Source organism: Triticum dicoccoides, chromosome 6A (genome assembly GCF_002162155.2).
Source record: "Triticum dicoccoides isolate Atlit2015 ecotype Zavitan chromosome 6A, WEW_v2.0, whole genome shotgun sequence".
Lineage (NCBI taxonomy): Eukaryota > Viridiplantae > Streptophyta > Magnoliopsida > Poales > Poaceae > Triticum > Triticum dicoccoides.
Window position 1 is genome coordinate 284,393,446 of NC_041390.1, and position 7,640 is coordinate 284,401,085.

The window sequence follows — 7,640 nt, forward strand, 5'->3', positions numbered from 1 at the left end:
CCTATAGTTCAACCACCTGATTGGAACTTGCCTTTGAAATTATGTGTGATGCTAGTGATTATGTTGTTGGTGCTATTCTAGGACAGAGAGTTGATAAAAAATTAAATGTTATCCATTATGCTAGTACACTCTAGACAGTGCTCAACGAAATTATGCTACTACTAAAAAATAATTTTTAGCAGTTATGTTTGCTTGTGATAAATTCATATCTTATATTGTTGATTTTAAAGTAATTGTGCACACCAATCATGCTGCTATAAAATATCTTATGGAAAAGAAAGATGCTAAACCTAGAGATATTAGGTGGGTTCTCTTGTTACAAGAATTTGAATTACATATCACTAATAGGAAAGGAGCTGAGAACCCCATAGATGATAACTTGTCTAGTTTAGAAATTATTCTTGATGACCCGCCTATTAATGATAGTTTTCCTGATGAACAATTAGCTACAATAAATATTTCTCATAACACTCCTTGGTATGCCAACTATGCTAATTATATTGTTGCTAAATATATACCACCTAGTTTTACATACCAACTAAAGAAAAAAATCTTCTATGATTTAAGACATTACTTTTGGGATGACCCGCATCTTTATAAAGAAGGAGTAGATGGTATTATCTACCTAAGCATGAATAGGAACAAATCCTACAGAAATGTGACTCCGAAGATTATGGGGGACATCATGCGGGAGATAGAACTGCTCGTAAGGTATTGGAATCTGGTTTTTATTGCCCTACTCTCTTCGAGGATGCACCTAACTTTGTTTTATCTTGTGATGGATGCCAAAGAATTGGTAATATTGGTAAGCGTTAGGAAATGCCTATGAATTATTCACTTGCTGTTGAACTATTTGATGTTTGGGGTTTTGATTACATGGGTCCTTTTCCTTCCTCTAATGGATATAAATATATTTTGGTTGTTGTTGATTATGTTACTAAGTGGGTATAAGCTATTCCAACTAGTAGTGCTGATCACAACACCTCTATTAAAATTCTTAAGAAAGTTATTTTCCCAAGGTTTGGAGTCCCTAGATATTTAATGACCTATGGTGATTCACACTTTATTCATGGCGCTTTTCGTAAAATGATTGCTAAGTATGATGTTAACCATAGAATCGCATCACCCTATCACCCTCGGTGTAGTGGTCAAGTTGAACTTAGTAATAGAGAAATAAAATTAATCTTACAAAAAACTGTCAATGGGTCCCGAAAGAATTGGTCTAAGAAATTAGATGATGCACTTTGGGCTTAGAGAACAACTTATAAAAATCCTATGGGTATGTCTCCTTATAAAATGGTTTATGGGAAAGCTTGTCATTTGCCTCTTGAGTTAGAACATAAAGCATATTTGGCAATTAAAGAACTCAACTATTATTTCAAACTTTCCGGTGAAAAGAGGTTATTTGATATTACCTCATTAGATGAATGGAGAACCCAAGCTTATTAAAATGACAAATTATTTAAAGAAAATGTTAAAAGATGGCATGATAAAAGAATCCAAAAGTGTGAGTTCAAAATTGGAGAATATGTTCTTTGATACAACTCTCATTTTAGATTCTTTGCAGGAAAACTCCTATCCAAATGGGAAGGACCGTATGTTATCGAAGAGCTTTATCGTTCTGGAGCTATCAAAATAAATAATGCCAAAGGTACTAACCCGAAGGTTGTCAATGGGCAAAGAATTAAACACTATATTCAGGTACGCCTATTAATGTTGAAAGCAATATACCCAAACCATAACACCGAAGGAACACACAAAAGAAACGTTCCGGAACACTCTAGAACATGAAAAAAGAGGAGGTACGTGATACGGTAAGTAAACGGACTCTAAAAAATCCACAAAAATATTTTTTGTCAGTTTTGGAATTTTACAAAAATCAGGAAAATAAGAAACAACCAAGAAGGAAACCCTGGTGGGCACAACACACCAAGGTGCGCCAGGGGCGCCCAGGTGGGTTGTGCCCACCTTGGGTACCTTCCTGGCTCTGTTTTTGTCCTGTTTGCTTGTTTCCCAAGATAAAAAAAGTCTTTATATACCCTTGAACCTATTGACCACCGTATCGGCGAAGAAATCTTATGTTCTTCTTTCTTGCTGTTTTCTGACAGATCTAGATCCCCATGGCCACTTAGATCTCCTCCAAGGACAAGTTCTTCGAGAATGTCATCAACATGTATTTGCAGGAGGTGACGCAGCACCCTCAAGCCATTGAGATGCGTGAGGGGGTGCTCCACATTCGCGACATCCAGAGTCCCAAGGGGACGGGGACCGTGGATGCCAGGCTCGAAGCTATGGAGCAGGAGGTTTTAAAGTGCAAGGGGATGGTGGAACACAGACTCAATTCCAATCACCTCAAGATCCTGGACTACAACCGTGATCTCAAGGTGGATGACAAATCCATGAAGGACATTGTCTTCACATTCAACAAGCAAATCAACTTTCCGCAAAGCCAAATCTATGATCTCCAAAACCAAGTCTTGGAATATGAGGCAAGGTTTAAAGGTATGAGTTTGGCTGCCAGTTGTAGGACTCGCGAGACTCGCTCCTTCTCTTATAGTGGTGATCCATTGCCATGGAAACCGGAAGATAAGCTCGCTACTACCTCATCACCACCACCACCTTCTTCATCACCAAAGGAGACTTGAGTATCGGGTATGGGCACTCCCCTTGGCTTGTGCCAAGCTTGGGGGAGGTGCCCCGGTATCATATCACCACGACTATCTTTTACCTTTACTTATCTTAGTTTGATTTTTAGTTATCTTTTGGTTTAGTTCAATAAAAAATTAGTTCGATCTTTCTTTGAGTGTTTGCTTAGTGATCCATCTATCCTTGTAATCGTGTGCAACATACATAATAAAGTTTAGTTTGAGTTTTGCTTTCTTTACTTTCAAGTTCCAATAAAAAGAAAGAAAAATGAATGAAAAAGATCATATGCTAATCTTATGGTAAGTAATGACATCACATAAGGAAAAGTATAAGTAGTAAAATTTATTGGAGATTGACAAACATGGCATTGTTCAATGATGCAATTCATGAAAGAATTAATAAGGGAAGAGAAGATTCACATGCAAAAACACTATCTTGGACATCTTTTATGACTTTGGGCCCCCGTAAAATAGTATATGCCAAAATTGTTGACAATTGACAAGGAAGACAACATAATGATTTATGTTTGATCATATTTACATAGAAGTTATATTATCATATATCCTTTAAAATGTGGTGCTTTCCCCTATCTTTGCTAGCCAAAATTCCGCACTAAGTAGAGATACTACTTATGCATCCAAAAACCCTTAAACCCAAATCTTGTTTTGAGAGTCCGCCATACCTACCTATGGATTGAGTAAGATCCTTCAAGTGAGTTTTCATCGACGCAATAAGGCAATAAAAATTGCTTCTAGATGTGTTAGATCATTTAGTGTAAGAGAAAATTGAGTGTTGTACGAACTTGTGATGGCAAAATAATAATGGCGACAGACTGCATAATAAAGGTTGCTATCACAAGGAGAAATATAACGTGACATTCTTTTTCACTAAGAGATTGAGCATACAAACCATAAAGTGCATGACAACCTCTACTTCCCTCTGTGAAGGGCCTATCTTTTTTTTACTTTTATGTACTTACTTTTGTGCAAGAGTCAATCCTTCCCTATTCCTTTTTATTTTCTCTTTTGCAAGCATCATGCGGTGAGGAAAGATCTAGGCACATATATCCAGTTGAATATGGGTGGGCATGAGTTATTATTGTTGACATCACCATTAAGGTGAATACGTTGGGAGGCGAAACTATAAGCCCCTATCTTCCTATGTGTGTGGTTGAAACATTTTGCTCATGGGTATGCAGTGAGTGTTAGCAATCATAGAAGACTATATGATGGTTGAGTATGTGGACTTCCCAAAAGGCTCTGATACGTGACACTTCCGGAAAAGATGATGAATTCTAGTTGCAAAGTTGACTGAGAACATTGTTTGTTGGTTTTCAATAGGGTTTATGCTTTATACTTTGATGTTGTGATGAATTATTACTTGTTCATGAGAAGTTTATGATCAAAGTTATGTGATAAAAGTTCTATAATTAAAGTTTGTTATTGTTATAATAGTATACATCATGCTTCTATGTCCGTATTTTGTTTTTATCGACACATCTCTCTCTCTCTCTCTAAGCATGTGGACATGTTTTTCGGTATCGGTTTTTCGCTTGAGGACAAGCGAGGTCCAAGCTTGGGGAGTTGATACGTCCATTTTGCATCATGTTTACCTACCATTATTTAATATGTTTTTATGCATAATAATACTTTTTGGAGTAATTCTAATGCCTTTTCTCTCATAATATGCAAGATTTACACAAAGAGGGAGAATACCGGCAGTTGGAATTCTAGACCTGGAAAAGCTACATCAGAGTTACCTATTCTGCACATCTCCAAATGAGCTGAAACTTTACGGAGAATTATTTTGGAATAAAAGAAAAATACTGGAGCAAATAACTATCGAGGGAGGCCCACGAGGTGGACACAACCCACCTGGCGCGCCCTGGTAGATTGTGCCTCCTTGGCCCACCTATGGTGCCTCTCTTCTAGTATATAAGTCATTTTGACCTAAAAAATGAGGAGAGGACTTTCGGGACGAAGCGCCACTGTCTCGACTCTCGAGGCAGAACTTGGGCAGGAGCACTTTTTCCTACGACGGAGCGATTCCGCCGGGGAACTTCCCTCCCGGAGGGGGAAACCATCGTCATCGTCATCACCAACAACTCTCGCATCTTGGGGAGGGCAATCTCCATCAACATCTTCAACAACACCATCTACTCTCAAACCCTAGTTCATCTCTTGTGTTCAATCTTTGTAACGAAACCTAAGATTGGTACCTGTCGGTGACTAGTAGTGTTGATTACATCTTGTAGTTGATTACTATATGGTGTATTTGGTGGAAGATTATATGTTCAGATCCATTATGCTATTTAATACCCCTCTGATATTAAGCATGATTATCATTTGTGAGTAGTTACTTTTGTTCTTGAGGTCACGGGAGAAATCTTATTGCAAGTAATCATGTGAGCTTGATACGTGTTCGATATTTTGATGGTATGTATGTTGTGATTCCCTTAGTGGTGTCATGTGAATGTCGACTACATGACACTTCTCCATATTTGGGCCTAAGGGGTGCATTGTGGAGTAGTTATTAGATGATGTGTTGCTAGAGTGACAGAAGCTTAAACCCTAGTTTATGCGCTATTCCGTAAGGGACCGATTTAGATCCAAAAGTTCAATGCTATGGTTAGATTTTATCTTAATACTTTTCTCGTCGTTGCGGATGCTTGCGAGGGGGTTAATCATAAGTAGGAGGTTTATTCAAGTAAGAACAACACATAAGCACCGGTCCACCCACATATCAAATTATCAAAGTAGTGAACACAAATCGAACCAATATGATGAAAGTGACTAGATGAAATTTCCGTGTACCCTCAAGAACGCTATGCCTATTATAAGAAACCATTTTGGCCTGTACTTTGCCACAAAAGGTTTGGGTACCTTGCTACACTTTACTTACCGTTACCGTTACTTGCTCATTACAAATTACCTTTCTATCAAACTATCTGTTACCAACAATTTTAGTGCTTGCAGAAATTACCTTACTGAAAACCACTTGTCATTTCCTTCTGCTCCTCGTTGGGTTCAACATCGTACTTATCAAAAGGACTACAGTTGATCCCCTATACTTGTGGGTCATTAGTCAGCAGCTATCATTTTGATTATCTCAACAATCAGGCTCATGACTTTGAACTTCTATGGAACATCAAACAGGTGGAGCAGGTTGATGGAGTGGCCACTAATCATCCTCTCATCTCCAGATTTGGGCAACAAGGTGTGCCTCAAAATGTAGTTTGGGGTGGCCAAACCAGCCAGCAGATAGTATATGAATCCAAACTTGCATGTGTCCAAGTCCCTGTCAGGAATGCTCTTGTACATGTGTGCCATAGTGTTGTGATCCATCCTGGGCTTCCATAGACATCAATGTCATTTTCATCTTCTTCTGGGCATTGATGAGAGCAGCCAGCTCAGAGGTAGATGACTGGTATCTTGTGCCCTCAGTTATCCACACAATTCTTCCATCCATATAAATGTGTGCTGTGGAGTAGAGATACATCACCATCTCATCATTCCATTTTGTAGGCTTTTGTCCAACAAAAGCATCAACTCCTGTAAGCCTGAAGCTCTCATGAACATGGTGGAAGTAATGTTCATTTGCATCTATGTACTTCGAATCCACCCATTTCATGTTGCTTATGTTGGGCTTCTTGTCAAGAAAAACTGTTTCATATAAATCTTGTTGTTCATGGGTGTGGAAATTATAGTCACAAGATGTTCTCCTCCTCGCTGAGTATGGATCCACTTTCCTCCATTCTCTCAGTCTTTTGTCTTTCCTGAGCTTCATGTTTTCAGCATCTGGATGTCCATCATCATGATCTGGAATCTTTGGCTTCAACTTTCTGAGCACTTGTGGCTATTCATCCTCTTAAACTTCTGGCACTGGGGACTTGTTCTGTTTAGTAGCTGGGATGTTCCTAGTTGATATCTTAGGTGCAGCAGCCTTAGGTGCAGGAACTGGAGCTTTGGGCTTGGGCATGGAGGGAGCACCAGCTGACTTCATGGCATCTGTCATGAGCTTCTGAGGTTTGGCAGGACGTGCAGCTGGTTCCTCTTCCTCCTCTTCTTCATCATCCACCATCATAGATGGCCTACCAATCACTCTGGCAGTGGTCTTCTTCACTCTCTCTTTCCTCTTTTTGTTTCTAGTAGAAGCGTCTTCATCTTCTGTTTGCTCAAGAGTGAATTCCATGGTCTCTTGTGGAACTGTAAATTTTCTGGCCTTAGACATTGCAACTCTCTTTGTAGGGACTTTCGGCTTCAGGCCTGGCTTAGTAGTAGCTGCAGTGCCATACTCTTTCTTGAGCACTTTCTTCTTTTAGGTTACATCCTCATCAACAACAAAATCCTCATCCTCACTTTCTGAGGTTCTATTTCTTCCTTTGTCTTGTGGCAGCTTTAGGCAGATTTCTTAGAGTGCTTTTGCTGCCCTCATCATAGCTTCCACTAGGGCGTGTGCCCTCACTTAGATTAACCTCATCCTTTGACTTGTTCCGACTATCACTTGCATTAGACATCTTGCAAACAGATCCTGTGAGTAGATAGGTATGGGCAGAGTAGATGAGCAGCACAAAAAGGAGATGATTTTTCAAAAAAATGAATCAAAACTTTAGCTTTAGTTTTCTGCAAAAACCATTTCGGAGCTACCGATATGAAAATATCGGTGACACCGAAGTATTAATAGAGTCTAAACACACAAGATCATCCAGACCGAGTTGCGGTTCAATGACTTCGAGATGCTAGGGTTTCACTGAGGTTTTGTTTTCGACCTGACAGATTAGTACATTTCGGTGGCACCGAGTTGTACTTAGTGCAATGGCCAGGACCCATAGGTGGGATTGAAGATTTCATTTCGGTCGGTCTCAAATGAGCTCGGCGAAAACCTAACCCTAAATTTTTTTCTTAGAATCTAAAATATTGGAGCTTTTCTGTGGATAGAATGATCTCATACATGGCAAGAGACTAGGCATTATCCTTGTGCATAGAATCGGGAGG